Here is a 7,803-nt window from a genome sequence, read left to right on the forward strand (position 1 = left end):
TAAGCCTCTTACCTTGTCTTCTATGTTTCATTCTTGTTTTTTTCCCCATGCTGTATTCTGGAAAATTTCCTCTGACCTATATTCCTCTTTACATATTTCTTCACTTCTCAGTTTCTCTGAAATCCATCCATTGAGGTTTGAATTATGACAATTGTATTTTTCTGTTTCAATAAAACATGCCTTGGTCTTTTCTTTTGTCTCTTACTCACATTCTTCCTTGTGTAAAATGACTATCTTTTTGAAGACAGGATTTGCTTTCTAGATTTGTGAGGGGAGAGCTTATAGCCAAGACAGCACCTAATTCAACTCTAAGAGTTGAGATTCTATGGACGAACAAATGCAAGGGAGCCAGGCTCCCAAGTCCATGCAAAGCCAGGTTTGCTTTTGGCTCACCTCCACTCTAACCACATAACATTTCAGAAGAAACCAGAACAAAGTGGGGATTGGTTTTTTAGGCAGATTGCCAACCTTTTCTTAACTCACCTATCTCCTATGAGACCCTTTCCATCCTATTAAGCAGCTGTTTCCCAGGCGTGGTGAATTGCCCTATAGGCAAAAGTAGCTGTGTATGGCTGAGCTTCCTACTCTGGTTCCCCTTGTTCTGCTCGCCTTTAGCTGGCAAAATTTAACTACTTTATAAGATATTTATACTTTCAAGAGGATGAGGTATGTGTATGTCCAGATTTTGTTTTTCAGTAGGAAGGTTGGTCCAGGGTACTTATTTCACTATTATTGGAAACAGAACTCTTCCTGGTTCTTTCCTGTTTCTTAGTTTTTACAGTGAAATAGTACCCTAATAGTATGGGAGAAAATTTATATTTTTAGGGGAGAAGTAGTAAAGAGGTACTTGTCCAAAACAGATCACCCTCTGAAGAAGTCTCCTCTTGTGCATCTGTGCGAGCCTCAGCCCTTTGAGCCTTCTGTTTTCTCCTCCCAAGCCTTTGAAGTAACTGTTATCTCTGTTTCATGGTTTAAATGAAGTGGGCCCAGAGAAATCAAATAACTGCCCAAATGTTGTCATAATTAGTAATGGACAGATCCAGGACTCAGCCCCAAGTCTTTTGAACTCCCAAGCCTGTGCTCTGTTTATGCTTTAATGGCTTTGATTCAAAGAGGAAAAGTTAAAATCTGTCAAGGGTTAATGTGCCTTCTCCTAAAGGGACTTTTTCATATGTAAGGAATATTTATAGCTGGGGGTGTTGGTACTTCAGGTTGCTTGGCCATGCCAAAAGGAAGTTGTAAGTTCAACATGAAATACTAATGTGCAAGTATTTTTGGTTAGTAGAATAATATTTTTCCTTTAAAAATTTTAGTGGCCACTCACTGGAGCTGCCTAAAAAATTCATGTGTTAAAACATCTTTGTTCTTGTATATCATCTCAACCCATCTGTTTTGTATGCATGCTAGATATTCTTCATGCTTCATTCTGCAGTTCTTTTTCCTACTGGATGCTGAAAAGTAAAGGATTTGGGGACAAAATTGAGATAACTGTACCTGAACAACAATAAAAAAGTAAAAGATTGGGTTAAAGGACATGTATTTATTCTTATGAATTGATGAATAGTTATTGGCTAAAATGTTTCTAATTTTATCTCATCCTATGTCTGTTTACTACTGATTTAAGTTTGTGCTTAAAATTGTTAGTCTTCAATCCAGCATTAGTTAGGAACTGTGAAGCTTCTTTGTCTTCTTTCTTTGAGTCTTGAGTTTATTTACTTGTAATTTCACTGAAAAAAGTGATCATATGGATAAAGTAGTTTATTTCCATGTAGTTATATCTTGTGGTGGTAAACTGTTAAAATGATTGAAGCTTATAGTCAATCTTGCTAGATTATAGAAACTGAAATTTGTTTTAGGAAACTTTAAATATTCAAATAAAGATTGAATTAATTTTGAGCCAACCATTGTTACATCTGATTTTATGAACTTTTAGATTGAAAAGCTTTCTGAATTTTAGCAGCTGTGTTTGGTTCTCTGCCATTGCAAAATACTATTTTTGTAAAATGTCTCCAGTTTATAAGGCCTGCTATAAATCATTAAAACCAAGTATTTCAGAACAGATGTTAGTACATGTTAAAAGTAGAAAAGTCTGCTATTTAAAAAAAAGGTAAAAATGTTTGCTTTTTGAGTTTTAATTATGATAGCATTAGAAAGGTTTTTAATTGGCAATTGGCATCTCTCATAAAACAAAAGAATTTGTTTTTGGAGAAATATTCAGAAAATCATTACATGTTATGATTTTTACCACTTTTGTCTACCTTTCAGTAATTGACATTGACAAATTAAATTTTGGGGGTAGGGTGGGGGAAAGTAGTGGCAGGAAAATGGAGACAACTGTACTTCAACGACAATAAAAATGATTTAAAAATTTAAATTTTTATTTCTGTTAGATACATAAAAATCTCCCCCAAGAGATATACAAAGACAAAATTCATGTTTGGGCATCCAAAAAATATACTCTGGTTTCTCTTCGGATCATATAAATCATTCACCTCTTACTAAAAATGGATTTATCTGTCCATTGTCCATCCAGAAAGCATTTACTGAGGCTTTACTAGCATAATGTCAGGCATAGGTCTACACATTAGACATAGAGGATGGATAGAGAAACTCCCTGCCTTCAAAAAATTAGTAAACCAATAGGTCCTTTGTTAAAAGCTGACCTTCAGTTATGCATAACCTTATTTATGTAGATTACTGTCCCCCCTAACTTTCTTCATTTTATGTAATATGTAAGACCAAATAGTGAGATGTTATTTAAACACCATTTACCAACCAGTGTGCCATGACTGTGTTCCAAATATGCTAAATAGACTAAGGTGTCTTCAATCTTCTTTTAGACTCAGGAAGCCTGTAAAAGTTGGTGAGTGTGTGGGTGTATACATACATGCATGTGCGCATGCATGTGTGTGGGACAACAGAAAGGTGCCCCTATTCTAGTATACTATGACTAGTTTGGTATTCTTCAAATTCCAGAAGGTTGAGAAACGTCAATTGTTTGAGACCCTAAAATTCTGAGGTAGGAATTACGGAAAACTATTTATGGGCCTAATGAGTTTAATGGCTACTATGTTTAATTGGATATATCAGACATAAAAGAACTGTAGCTTGTCCCCTAATTTTGAACAGACTGAACTCCTAACGTTGGCCAGAATAAGAAAGGTTGAAAATGCACAGGCTTCCATTTCTAGAACTCACTTTTTCCCTGCCCCTTCCCTATAACTACAACTAAATACCCTGGAGATTATTCAACTGACAGTGGTAAAAGGGCTCTGAAAATTGGAAAGAAGGCTAGGAACCTCAGCACTTGAGAAATTATGGTGAATTCACTGGGTTTTCTTTCCCTTCTGTTTAATCCTGGCATTAGGTGCCAGATACACCTACTACTAGAACCACCAAAGGGCCTACAAAACAAAAAATGTCTGCTTTCTCTTGCCAAAGGACCAGGAAAGGGGAAGCCCAACAGAGATCTAGTTGGGCTCAACACTTGTGGCCTGGTGTGCAGTCTGGACTGCCCACAATCCCAACAGAAGCAGCAAAGCCCCTGGCCATCCCAGCCCCAGCTCCACAACTGGGGCAATAACAGATAGTCTGATCTGCCAGCAGCAGTAAAGCCCTGACCATTTCAGCTTCCATGCCACAACCCAGGACCCAGTTGTGGAGCCAGCAGCAGCAAAAAGAGCAAAGGTCAGGCTATACCAGCCTCTGCTCCACAACAGACCCTGGTGGGTGGTCTAATCTGTAAACAGTGGTAGTGATGGCATCTGTAGCAACAGCAGCAGTGTGTTTCCATGTGCACCACCCCATGGCAGAAGGAGACCCAGGCCCAGTAGCTTCTGATCCCCTCTCCCTCCCAGTTGCCCAGGGATAGCAAGTGACCCTAGGAAGTACCTTTTGTCCTTGCTGATGGCATGAGCAGGGATTGAGTGGTAGTTCCCAGCCAGACCAGAAGAATGAAATGGACTAAACTGTCACTGGAACTAAAGCTCACTAAAGTAGTCTAGAACTTAGAACCTAAACCAGGCAATTACCTGCTAAAATAGAAGATTCCATAATCAGGCTTCTCCTAATAATAACCAGGATATCCAGAATACAATTGAAAATCACTCATTATACCAAGCACCAGGAAAATCACAATTTGAGTGAGAAGATACTCAGCTGAGGCTAATACCGTGTTGAATCAGATATTGGAATTGATCTCAAGAGGATTTTAATTCAGCTCTCATAAGATTGTTCAAACAATCATTTACAGATTTTCTTGAAACAAATGAAAATATAGAAGATCTCAACAAAGTAAAGCCAAGAGCATTTCCTAATGAATTGGAATTGGAATGTGAAAGAAAGGGATCTAGAATGGTGCCAAAGTTACTGACTAATCAACTGAAGGAAATATGGAGTTGACTTTCAACTGAGATAGGAAGAGGGGAGATCAGCAGGAGTTCGGTTTCAGACATTAAGGAATATGATGGCCCTTTCTCTTCTTGTTTTCCATGCTCTATTGTATGTCCTTACATGAGCACTGAAAGGTTGATCCATCCTTGGGAAACTGGTTAAAAGTGAGCATTACTAACTTGCATACATTCTATAACATACAGGGACCTTGGTTTTTTCCCTAATGTGGAAAATTCCCCATGTTTGAATACCCAATTTTACTATCTTGGCTAAACAGTTATACCCACTTATTTTATACTCTTGTTTTCTGGTTTTTCCCCTAAAGCAATTAATTTCCAGATCATCTACTTTACTTCTTTAGACCTAGAAACTGATTACTGCAGTTATGATTCAAAACCTATTTTCTGCTGCCCTGCACTGAGCTGAGTAATTGGGTGTAAATATTTATTTCCTTTGTATGTTTTGCCTTTTTGTTAACTGAGTTTTTTGTTGTTGTTATTATTAAAAGGCCAGAGGTTGCATTATTGCCTGCTGAATATGCTTATATTAACAATTGCAAAAAAGTAAATTACTTTTGGGAGTATTAATGAATAGACATTTAAATTGCATAGTTAAATCTTTTCCATCCTTCACTAAGCAAACAATTGAATCACCGCCCCCCCCCCCATTTTCTGTAAAAAGTTAAACAACAATTTATGTGCCATGTATTGGGGAGAATATTTGCTTCAGAAAAAAAAGTTGTTTGAAATCTGAATGATTCATAGCCATTGTAACCTCATAATTTCTATTTGTATTGTTTATTATTATAAGTATTAAAATTTAGATTATCATGTTCAAAGTATTTTTCAGGGAACACTACGTATTAGTACGTGCTTCATGGGTGATGGGGGCGGAGTGTGGTGAAGGAGAGAGATACTCATTTCCAAAATGCAAGACTTGGCTGCTAATATGCAATGTGAATATTGAGTAGAGGTGGGGGGTAGGTATTTCATATGTTGTTTCTCAAATTTACTTGATAAAGGAACTTTTACTCTTTAATGACTGCACAAGGTATCAATTTGAGAAATCTTGATTTAGTGTTAGCTAATTACATTTTTGTTTCTGTGCTACTATATAAATTTTGCGTAGTCCTGATGCAACTAAAATTAATAATAGAGAAAGGAGTATTGCTGATTTGAAATTTCATTAACTTGTTTAATTTAAACCAGATAATTTATTTTTTTTTAATTCAGAAGTAGGTCTGACTTGTTAGGGAGATCCATAAAACATGGTTCTGAATGGGAAGAGATTAACAGTACTCTACAGAAGTATTATTGAAAAAAATCTGTTAATGAACATAGGAAGTTCTGAGCTCAAATATTAATTTCCTCTCCTCCTCTTAGATGCAGAGTTGTAATTAATGGCAGGCAACAATGCTATTATAAGATACTGTGGCATTAGGAAAACAATCTATGTTATTGACATTAACAGCACATTCTTATTATAAATATGACTTAGAATGTAATTGCATTCTGCCAGACTTCATAATTATTAGTTTCAATTTTTAAAGACTAGATTATGCACAACAGAATTTGACAATTGTGATAATGTTAGTACTAATTATGAATAATTAAATTCATGAAAACTACTAGAAAAGGTCAGAAGTGAGTTTCTAAAAAATTGTTTCTCTACTGAATATTTTTATTGGGCTAATTTCTGTTATGTAGTCCCACATTTAGAAAATGACATAATGTGAATGTGAAGCTTTTTATTTAAAAATGAAAATCACGCTTCTCTTATGCATGCCTTTTGAGGAATGGGGGGTACCTCCGTGTTCATGTCTAGGGCAGACCTTGCTAAGCACTTGATTTGTGTCTGCATTAGGGATATTGTTCATGTTTTGGGGGGCTCTGTCTTCTGTCCTGTCATTTATATCAATAGCTTCAGTTACCTCCTGTTCACTCATGATACCTAGGGAGTATAGAAACTGAGAACTTAGATTTTAGAGTTAAGTATGTCTAAGCTCCAGCCCTTACTCTACAATTTAATACTGTTTGGCTGTAGGCATCCTGCTTAGCTCGAGTTTCCTAATCCATAAAATGAGGGCTAATAGTATTATTAGTTATTATAATGAATTATGACAAATAATGAGAGAATACATATGAAGTTCTTAGAAGAGTGCTTGGCACATACCTTGTAATTGGTAGTTTATATTGTCTTTATCATGTACATATTGACCCCTTTCCTTGAACTTTATACTTTAATCTTGCTGTATATTGTAAATCTGTAAGTCATTCTTTTTAAAAATATTTTATTTCTTTATCTTTATTGGGGAAAGGAAGGAGAGAAGGAGAGAAAGATCAATGTATGGTTGCCTCTCATGTGTCTCCTACTGGGAACTGGCCTGCAACCCAGGCATGTGCCCTGACTGGGAATCGAACCGAAATCATGTGGTTCGCAGGCCCGTGCTCAATCCACTGAGCTATACCAGCCAGGGCTGTAAGTCATTCTTTTGACTCACCTTCTAACCTCCCCCTAGCTAATCATTTACTCTGCTCTCTTGACAATTTTTTTTTATTTAAGTACCTCTTAGTTGCCTCATCCCTTGTTTGGGCTAATGTAATAATGTTCTCTTTGGCACCCACCAACTTCTCAACCCATCCTCCATTCTTCTGTCACAGTGATCTCTGGTCCCCTTCTCCAACCACTTTTCCTACTTCTCACTGCAGTGTTTCATGCCAGTAATACCAAACAGTTTGTAGTATCCAGCACACACCATGCTTTGACTTAGCTCCGTGTTGCACATACTTATTTCTGGAATCCTCTCCTTTCCCTTATTATGCTGAAAAGCTCTTATTCATCTTTCTAAGCCCTCCGAGGTACTGTTACCAAACAGGGGTGCGGGGGGGGGGGGCAATACTTGGCCCACTGAGAGATGCCAAAAACTGCTACAGAAAACAGGCCCCTCCCAAGGATGGTATACTAATATCTGCTGAGCTCTTCTATCTGCCGCCAATCGGAAAGACATCTCTCAATGCCAGAGATTTGTGAAAAGGAAACAAAACGTTTATTTAATGCTATTCAGGCCTAATGCCTTCATTAAAATATCAGAGTCTTTAAGGGTATACACACACACACACACACACAGAGCGCTCCCTTCTCCCACTGTCCCAACTCCGGGTACCGTAAATCAGGAAAAGAGCACATGTCCGTTTTTTCAGGTCGCTGGTACTGTGAGCTGTGTCGCCTGTCCAGGCAGGATCTCCAATTAATCCAAAGTCATGCGCCACCTTCCACTGGCAAGAGTTCTTTGTACCAAGTTCCAGTCAAAGTCTCTCCTGCTTTCCAGGCCACTTAGCCAAAGGGAACGCCCCAAAGCCGCGTGGGCCTCTTCTACCAAAGCTGCGGGAGTCCGCACTCCACCAAAAGCAC

This window comes from Sturnira hondurensis, unplaced genomic scaffold (genome assembly GCF_014824575.4).
Source record: "Sturnira hondurensis isolate 20B ecotype Veracruz unplaced genomic scaffold, ASM1482457v3 Scaffold0009449, whole genome shotgun sequence".
In the NCBI taxonomy this organism is placed as follows: Eukaryota; Metazoa; Chordata; class Mammalia; order Chiroptera; family Phyllostomidae; genus Sturnira; species Sturnira hondurensis.